Source organism: Aythya marila (genome assembly GCF_965140915.1).
Source record: "Aythya marila genome assembly, chromosome: 7".
NCBI lineage: Eukaryota > Metazoa > Chordata > Aves > Anseriformes > Anatidae > Aythya > Aythya marila.
In genome coordinates this window covers 19524901-19534822 of record NC_139048.1, presented here as the reverse complement: position 1 = coordinate 19534822, position 9922 = coordinate 19524901, and positions in this window count along the sequence as shown.

Genomic DNA, 9922 nt, shown 5'->3' with positions numbered 1-9922 from the left:
CACATAATTGCTAAAACTCTCATGACTGGAGTGCTGCAATGCCTGGCTATAAGCTCTTCAGAAGGGACAGGCAGCACAGAAGGGGTGGTGGGGTGGCTCTCTATATTAGAGAGTCTGTCGATGTTGTAGAACTCGAGGCTGGGAATGACAAGGTCGAGTCCCTTTGGGTTAGGATCGGCAGGAACAACAAGGCTAGTGTCCTGGTCGGGGTCTGCTATAGACCGCCAAGCCAGGATGAGGAGACTGATGAGGAGTTCTACAGGCAGCTGACAGAAGTTGCGAAATCGTCAGCGCTTGTACTTGTGGGGGACTTCAACTTCCCTGAAATATCCTGGAAGCACAACACAGCCCTGAGAAAGCAGTCTAGGAGGTTTCTGGAGAGCGTGGAAGATAGCTTCCTGACGCATCTGGTTAGTGAACCTACCAGGGGTGGTGCCCCGCTAGGCCTTCTCTTCACAAACAGAGAAGGACTGGTGGAGGATGTGATTGTCGGGAGCTGTCTTGGGCAGAGTGACCACGAAATGGTGGAGTTCACTATTCTTGGTGAGGCCAGGAAGGGGACCAGTAAAACCGCTGTCTTGGACTTTCAGAGGGCTGACTTTGAGCTGCTCAGGACACTAGTTGGTGGAGTCCCTTGGGAGGCGGTTCTGAAGGGCAGAGGGGTCCAGGAAGGCTGGGCGCTCTTCAAGAGGGAAATCTTAATGGCGCAGGAACGGTCTGTTCCCACGTGCCCAAAGACGAGCTGGTGGGGAAGAAGACCAGCCTGGCTCAACAGAGAATTGTGGCTTGATCTTAGGAGAAAAAAGAAGGTTTATAATCTTTGGAAAAGTGGGCAGGCCACTAGGGAGGACTATAAGGATGTAGCGAGGCTGTGCAGGGACAAAATTAGGAAGGCCAAAGCTCATCTGGAGCTCAATCTGGCTACTGCTGTTAAAGATAACAAAAAACATTTCTATAAATACATCAACACAAAAAGGAGGACTAAGGAGAATCTCCATCCTTTACTGGATGCGGGGGGAAACTTAGTTACAAGAGATGAGGAAAAGGCGGAGGTGCTCAATGCCTTCTTTGCCTCAGTCTTTAGCGGCAATACCGGTTGTTCTCTGGATACCCAGTATCCTGAGCTGGTGGAAGGGGATGGGGAGCAGGATGTGGCCCTCACCATCCACGAAGAACTGGTTGGTGACTTGCTACAGCACTTGGATGTGCCCAAGTCGATGGGGCCAGATGGGATCCACCCAGGGGTACTGAGTGAACTGGCAGAGGAGCTGGCCAAGCCACTATCCATCATTTATCAGCAGTCCTGGCTGGCTATCAGGGGAGGTCCCAGTTGACTGGCGGCTAGCAAATGTGATGCCCATCTACAAGAAGGGCCGGAGGGCAGACCTGGGAAACTACAGGCCTGTCAGTTTGACCTCAGTGCCAGGGAAACTCATGGAGCAGATCCTCTTGACAGTCATCATGCAGCACTTGCAGGGCAAGCAGGCGATCAGGCCCAGTCAGCATGGGTTTATGAAAGGCAGGTCCTGCTTGACGAACCTGATCTCCTTCTATGACAAAGTGACGCGCTGGGTGGATGAGGGAAAGGCTGTGGATGTGGTCCACCTTGACTTCAGCAAGGCTTTTGACACCATTTCCCACAGCATTCTCCTCAAGAAACTGGCTGCTCTTGGCTTGGACTGGCGCACGCTTCGTTGGGTTAGAAACTGGCTGGATAGCCGGGCCCAAAGAGTCGTGGTGAATGGAGCCAAGTCCAGTTGGAGGCCAGTCACTAGTGGCGTCCCCCAGGGCTCGGTGCTGGGGCCGGTCCTCTTTAATATCTTCATCGATGATCTGGACGAGGGCATTGAGTGCACCCTCAGTAAGTTTGCAGATGACACCAAGCTATGCGCGTGTGTCGATCTGCTTGAGGGTAGGAAAGCTCTGCAGGAGGATCTGGATAGGCTGCACCGATGGGCTGAGGTCAACTGCATGAAGTTCAACAAGGCCAAGTGCCGGGTCCTGCACCTGGGGCGCAATAACCCCAAGCAGAGCTACAGGCTGGGAGATGAGTGGTTGGAAAGCTGCCAGGTGGAGAAGGACCTGGGAGTGATGGTTGATAGTCGGCTGAATATGAGCCAGCAGTGTGCTCAGGTGGCCAAGAAGGCCAACGGCATCCTGGCTTGTATAAGAAACAGTGTGACCAGCAGGGCTAGGGAGGTGATTGTCCCCCTGTACTCGGCTCTGGTGAGGCCGCACCTCGAGTACTGTGTTCAGTTTTGGGCCCCTCGCTACAAGAAGGACATGGAGGTGCTTGAGGGGGTGCAGAGAAGGGCGACGAAGCTGGTGAGGGGTCTGGAGAACAAGTCCTACGAGGAGCGGCTGAGGGAGCTGGGCTTGTTCAGCCTGGAGAAAAGGAGGCTCAGGGGCGACCTTATTGCTCTCTACAGATACCTTAAAGGAGGCTGTAGTGAGGTGGGGGTTGGCCTGTTCTCCCACGTGCCTGGTGACAGGACAAGGGGGAATGGGCTAAAGTTGCGCCAGGGGAGTTTTAGGTTAGATGTTAGGAAGAACTTCTTTACCGAAAGGGTTGTTAGGCATTGGAACGGGCTGCCCAGGGAAGTGGTGGAGTCACCATCCCTGGAGGTCTTTAAAAGATGTTTAGATGTAGAGCTTAGGGATATGGTTTAGTGGGGATTGTTAGCATTAGGTAGAGGTTGGACTCGATGATCTTGAGGTCTCTTCCAACCTAGAAATTCTGTGATTCTGTGAACTATGTGTTTGACACATAGTAAGGAAACCTACTTTTTAGTAAGGAAAGAAGTAGGCAAGGAAGGCTGGATGGCTATTACATGTTTTGATGGGGAAAGACCTTCCTGAACTCACGAAGACTGCAGATCAAACTCCAGAAAATTATCAGCTGCATTAGCAGCACTCCATATAGACCAAGTTTCCCACCTTTCCTTAGCCATTACAAGGATAAAGTCTTTCTGCCCTTTCTTTTTGCTAGTCAGAGGCTGGGAGTTGACTGGGAGAAACAAGGCTTGCATCCACAGTGCACTGCAGCATCCTCCCACTCCTGCTGCTGTGGGGGGCAGCACCTAGGCAGTGAAACATGAAAGCAAGAGGCTTGACCAGTGGTGGAGTCTGGAAGTTTACCAGCAGCCTTAGATGACGTCCCATACTCTTCATACTCTTTGTTTTTTAGCAGATTGATTTCATGGATGAGGAGACTGTGCCAAACATTTTACTCATTGTGTTTTCCTCGACTGTAGGACAGATACTAAGGGGTCTCTATGTCAAGGAGGAGGAAAAAAAAAAAAAAAAAAAGGCTATAGTAGACATCTGTGAAACTGTAAGGGTTTTGGAGAATGTAAGAAGGGAATACATATTCTCCTCCTGTACAGAGCACTAAAATAGCAACTGGCAACACTTAAACAGTCAAAAGAAGGTGGATCTTCACACATCACTTCCTTGATCTGTGGAACACCATTTAGCAGGATGTAGATTATTAGATTTTATGTGTTCAAAAGTAATCAGGCAAAGACATGGCAGAAAAATCCATTGAGGATACTCAAACACAAAGATACAAAGTATGGCTCAGGAATCACTGGAGGCTGGAGAGCAATCTGAAAATGATTTGTCTGTGGTTGCCTTACTCTTATCCTATTCCTTGGGACCTCATTTTGAGCCACTGTGAGCCAGGATCCTGGGTTGGCTTGGCTATAGTCATGATCCAGTATATCCATCCCCACGCTCCTCTCTCTTTACATTAAAATCTGGCATTTCACCAAACATTTGCTTTTAGCAGATTAGGCTGTGGAAATCATCTTGCCTGTTCTACTGCAAATAACATCTCGGCTGCTAAAATACCATTCTCAGGGAGGACTCTTGTTTAACACCTTGTATAAAATCGCAGTGTTGATGTCTGCTTTTCTTCTGACAGGAATTAGACAAAGGCTCTGATGTGTCCAGCATATATTAAGGTTCAGCATTTAAAAATTTACATAACATGTTTATTTGCAACATGCTACACAGGCAGTGCTTGAGATAAGATACAAACCCTACCACTGTGTTTCAGATGACCACAGAAATGACCTTTGATCAACCAACTCAAAAGATTTGGTTAAATATTTGTATCTGAACTCGTCTGACCCAAAACACATCTCAAATGACTTAGGACCAAGCCAATAAAACAGCTTCTGTTCAGCAGTCATTTGCAATATGTAGCAAATTTCCAAGCTCTTGTTCAGGCTGCAAAAGGGCAAGGAAGTCAAGGTCGTATCAGCCTTCGTGTGACCTGTGTTGTGACTCCAGCAGTAAATTGCTGTGTAGCTTCTGTTTCTTATCATCTTTTAATAAAGCCACGAGGCTTAGCTCTAGATTATGGTCAGCATTAAATAAGAACAGGCCTTTCCCCGATCCAGACAGAAAAAATGTCAGGAAATAATACAGTAAGTCCCAGTGTTACACCTGGTAAAGAAGGCTAATGAATTGCAGGGAAGGTCTGAGCTTAGTAGCGCTCCTGCATTATGGGGAGAGTGCCCACCATGCTTTTCCAAAGGCCAAACAGGGAATCTGCAGTAGAAACAGGACCTGAACACCGATCTGCTGAAACCTACACAAGGCCCTCACCAGGGCACTCTGCAGTTTTAAGAAGTTGCTTATCACCATCACAAAATATAAGAGAAATATGTCACCAATAGTTTACATGCTCTGAAAACAGTGCATATCATAAACAAAAATGATGACAGACAAATTCTCTGAAAGACGATTTTAAAGCCAAGAAAATTTCAGCAATCAATAAGTAACAAAACCTTTGGCTATGCTTGCAGATATTGAGTAACTACAATCATAAATAAAACAGATGAAATATAATTTATTTAAAACACAAAGAAAAAAAGTTAATTGACACTAACACCAAGTGATATAATATATGCCTTCATTATGCTTTTCAGTCCTGCCGGAGACAGAAGCAGACAGGTAGCAAAATGGTTTTGGAAGCCAAAGGAGGAAAGCAAAGAAATGGAACAGCCCTAAAAATGGTGCCACCACAGTGGCACAGCCAGCACTGGACCATTTTAGCAGGAGGACAGTCCTTCTTCACTGTGCTGACACCGTCTTCCCATCAATTGTTTAGAAAGTCTGGATATTGCAATTTCTTCAATATCATACAAGAAGCCCATAGTGTGATACAACACAGATGTCTGTAGGGGAACACACTACCAGTTATTCTTCTCATCAGTCTAATCTTCTGGACAAGTTCTCCCAGATGGATTTACTTATTTTCTTACTGTCTGGGAATCAGTTTTTGCATGGATAATATTGCAGAAAACAGTGACATTTTAGTACTGTGTTTACAGACATGCATATCTGTCACATTTCCCAACTTCAAACACTAACCAAGGAGATGTAGAATAACTTGAGAAAGAAGTCCTGTGTCAGGAAATGGAAGGAGATGAGGGAGGTGTACTTAATATACTTCCTGTCAACAAGCAGTGCAGAAGGCACAGGACAGGGCGGAGGGCACGGCCAAAAGCATCCTTTTGCTGTAGAAGTGAGTGCCAAACTAGTGAGCAGGTGTACACAGTGTACAAGGACAGAGGCAGGTGAGACGGTGCACTAGTGGCTGCCTTGGCTGAAGACCCAGAGTCATTTCCTATGTGAGGGTTTATGCCAGCTGCATGGTGACAGAGGGAAATGGAAAATTTGGGAGTTTCTGGGACATCTTTTCTGCTCATTGTGATGGGAGCCTGTTATGAAATGCTCTGGCAAGGAATGACCTGACACAGCCTGACTGTCTTTGACCTGCATTCCATCAGGAGCAAGAACTTGCATGAACTCACTGGGGCAGGAGATGACAGACGGTGCATTACCGGCAGGACACAAGCAACAGTGGCTGATGAACTTATGAATGAGACAAAACTAGTATTTAATTGATTAAGGCAAACATCTGTGTGCTTTATGCTGAAGTGAGATTTTTTTAATCTAATTTTTGTATTTCAGTTTCATTTAGTGTTTGACAGTGATTGACCTGTTCTGTTCTGTGGCAGCTTTCCTCATTTGAGTGTTGATTCTCTTGCCCCATCCCACAGCCAAAGCACGCAACAAGCTCTTCCAGTCCTCCCCCACTGTGTTTCATGCAAGGCACCACTGGGTGAGCAATCACAGAATCATAGAATCATAGACCAGCTCAGGTTGGAAGGACCCTTAAAGATCTAACTCCAACCCACCTGCCACAGACAGGGATGCCACCCACTAGATCAGGTTGGCCAAGGCACCATCCAGCCTGGCCTTGAACACCACCAAGGACGGGGCATCCACAGCTTCTCTTGACAACCTGTTCCAGAGCCTCACTACCTTTACAGTGAAGGATTTCCTCCTAATGTCTAATCTAAATCTATCCTCTTTTAATTTGAGACCATTTCCCTTTGTCCTATCATTATCTACTCAAGTAAAGAGTCCTTCTCCACATTTTTTATAATACCCCTTTAAGTATTGAAAGGCCACAATGAGGTCTCCCCAGAGACCCCGCCTTCTCTGCTCCAGGCTGAACATCAGCCTTTTTTTGTAGAAGAGGTGCTCCAGACCTTTAATCATCTTTGTAGCCCTCCGCTGGACTCGCTCTAACAGTCCCACATCCTTCTTGTGCTGGGAGCCCCAAGCCTGGACACAATACTCCAGGTGTGGCCTCACAAGGGCAGAGCAGAGGGGCACAATCACCTCTTTCCCTTGCTGGCCACCCCTCTGGTGATGCAGCCCAGGATGCAGTTGTCCTTCTGGGCTGTAAGCATGCACTACTGGCTCATGTTGAGCCTTTCCTCCACCAGAACCCCCAAGTCCTTCTCCACAGGGCTGCAAGTCCCAGAAAAAGACTCTTCTGCAGCTGTCATTCCTGCCTGCTTTAAGTGTGAAGGGTGGCTCAGCTCCATCTCCTAGCCAGCATCATCTACCATATATGTCACGTCCTCTGGAAATGATGGTGCCTAATACATTCTCTGTTGAACATGACAGATCTTCCCTATCCTTTGGCTTAAGCTCATTTGGAATAGTGGAAAAGGAAGACATCAACTATTATTTATTTTCCCCACTTGAGAGGTATGAAAAATATGACATTTCAACAAAACAAAAAGTCAAGAATAATAACAAAATCTGTTTATGTACTGTTGCTTTCTTCCAATGTGACTTTCAGATCAAGTCATTAACTGAAGTAAATCTCCTTGTAGTGCTAAGGCAAAAGACACACAATGATCCATATGTGGTACAGTACAATATATGCTGTTGGCATGATATAACAAAACGAAGTACAAACAAGAAACAAATCAGACATACTGCACCACCTCTCTGCTATTTCATAAGGACTTGGCAAGAAGGATATTTGATTTGTCAGTGCACATATGTTGGTTAAACGTTTCCTGATGAACTCAGTTAATCTAAGAATTGGCTGAAAAGATCTAACATCAGACTTTCTAAATAGCTCTTATTGAAAAGTAATCTGAACTTCCATTACCTCTTTCAATCTACCTTTTAATCTACCGTAACATTGTACCTTTCAGTGTAAGGTACATTGACTCCTCGGACTAAAAGCTATTAAGGAAGGACTCTTACCAATATTTAACTCAGGTGTACTTGAGGGCACCTAAAAATTAAGTATAGCTGAAGGCCTGCCTAAGAATACTTTACACTTTATAAAGGATAATTATAAAATAAAATTAAAATAAAATAAAATAAAATAAAATAAAATAAAATAAAATAAAATAAAATAAAATAAAATAAAATAAAATAAAATAAAATTAAATTAAATTAAAAGCATCACCCTATTCATTTTACATAATAAGATGTTTTTTCTAAGTCTGAATTGAGTTTTCCCAACTCAGGAATCACAGGTGAGATGAACTACACCCTTGCAATGACTACTTCTGGCCACTCCATTGATGACCATAATGCCTGAAACATATTTGCATGGAGACATTTTTGATTCTAAAGGTAGAGTTCAAAACCAAATAGGCACCAAGTGACCATGTCACTTTGAGGTTAACCTTTTTTTTCCTCACTTCATTTTACTGTCTGTCAGCAGAATGCTGCTGCTGGGAGTAAGCCCTAAGGTAGCACAAGTCATACACCCACAGCCAATGGTACACATCAGAAAAAAAAAAAAAAAAATCTTTAGGGAAGCCTGCCCAGAATTTTTTTTCCGATATTGTCTGTTAGTTGTGTGGAAGAGTTTGGAGTGATGTCAGCAGGCTGCTGTCCTTCTTCTATTTCTACCTGCAAGAAGAAAGGACATCCTTGCAAAGCATCAATGTGAGACCAATCAGTCATGCTATGAATATTAGCTTCCCCTATCCTTCTTTTTGTTCCCTATAAATTCCAAAAATATTTTTTACATTCTAAGCAAACCAAAACAATAAATAAGAAGCCTCGGTGACAGGTGACATAAGGTGACATAAGGACAATACAACATATTTCGGGGTGGTAGGCGAGCCCTCTCTCTGCCCACCTCACCTTCTCATCTACCCTTAAATAATCGATATGAAGGACTAGAGCAAGACAATCTAAATGACAAAGTAGACAAAAACCCGTCCCAGTTGGAGGGGGCGCCTAAGACAATGCGACCTACACGTCGCATTGCCACATCATCCTTCAAAAAAGAAAGAAGGGCTATTGTTATGGGGGGCTCTCTCCTGAAAGGGACAGAGGGACCGATATGCCGACCGGACCCAACCCGCAGAGAAGTCTGTTGCCTCCCTGGGGCTCGGGTGAGAGACTTTGCCAAGAAAGTCAAGCGCCTGGTACGGCCCACTGACTACTACCCGCTACTGGTCTTTCAGGCTGGTAGCGATGAAGTAGCAACGAGAAGTCCGAAGGCGATCAAAAGAGACTTTAGGGATTTGGGGCGACTACTTAGAGGATCAGGGGCGCAGGTGGTGTTTGCCTCTGTCCTTCCGATAGGGGGGATCGAAGCTGAAAGGCGTGCTGTTCACATAAACTCGTGGCTTCGAGACTGGTGTGACCGGCAGAATTTCGGTTTCTTTGATCACGGGAAGGTCTACGCTACACCGGGCCTGATGGCACCTGATGGGATGCGCCTCTCTCGGAGAGGGGTAAGGATCTTTGGTCAGGAGTTGGCAGGGCTGATAGATAGGGCTTTAAACTAGAGTCGAAGGGGGAAGGGGCTAAAACCAGGTGCGCCGGTGAAGACCTAAGGGATGGTACGCTAGAATCAGAGGGGCTGTGTGCCAGTGAGGTCCTTCGGTCAGATCCACAAGGTGCTGAGTGTAAGGAGACGCGCTTGAAATGCTTTTACACAAACGCACGCAGTATGAGGAATAAAATAGATGAGCTAGAAGTCCTGGCCCAGTCCCGCAACTACGACATCATCGGCATAAGCGAAACCTGGTGGGATGAGTCCTGTGACTGGGGTGTTGTGATAGATGGTTACAGGCTCTTCAGGAGGGACAGGCAGGGTAGGCGAGGTGGTGGGGTGGCGATGTATGTGAAGCAGGGGCTGGACTGTGTGGAACTTCAGGTCGGCGATGGCAAAGTTGAGAGCCTCTGGGTAAGGATCAAGGGACGAAGGAATAAAGGGGATGTCGTTGTGGGAGTCTATTACAGACCGCCTGGCCAGGACGATAGCGCCGATAAATTATTCTTTACAGAACTAAGAGAGGCCTCGAGATTAACTCCCCTTGTCCTTATGGGGGACTTCAACTTGCCGGACATTAACTGGGAGTGCCACACGGCTGACACGAGCAAGTCCAGGAGATTCATGAAGCACCTAGATGATAACTTCTTGGTGCAGGTGCTAATGGAGCCAACTAGGAAAGGTGCCCTCCTAGACCTGTTGCTAGAAAACAGAGAGGGTCTGGTGGGAGATGTGGTGATTGGTGGCCGCCTCGGTCATAGCGACCATGAAGTGGTTGAGTTCAAAATTTATGGTGAC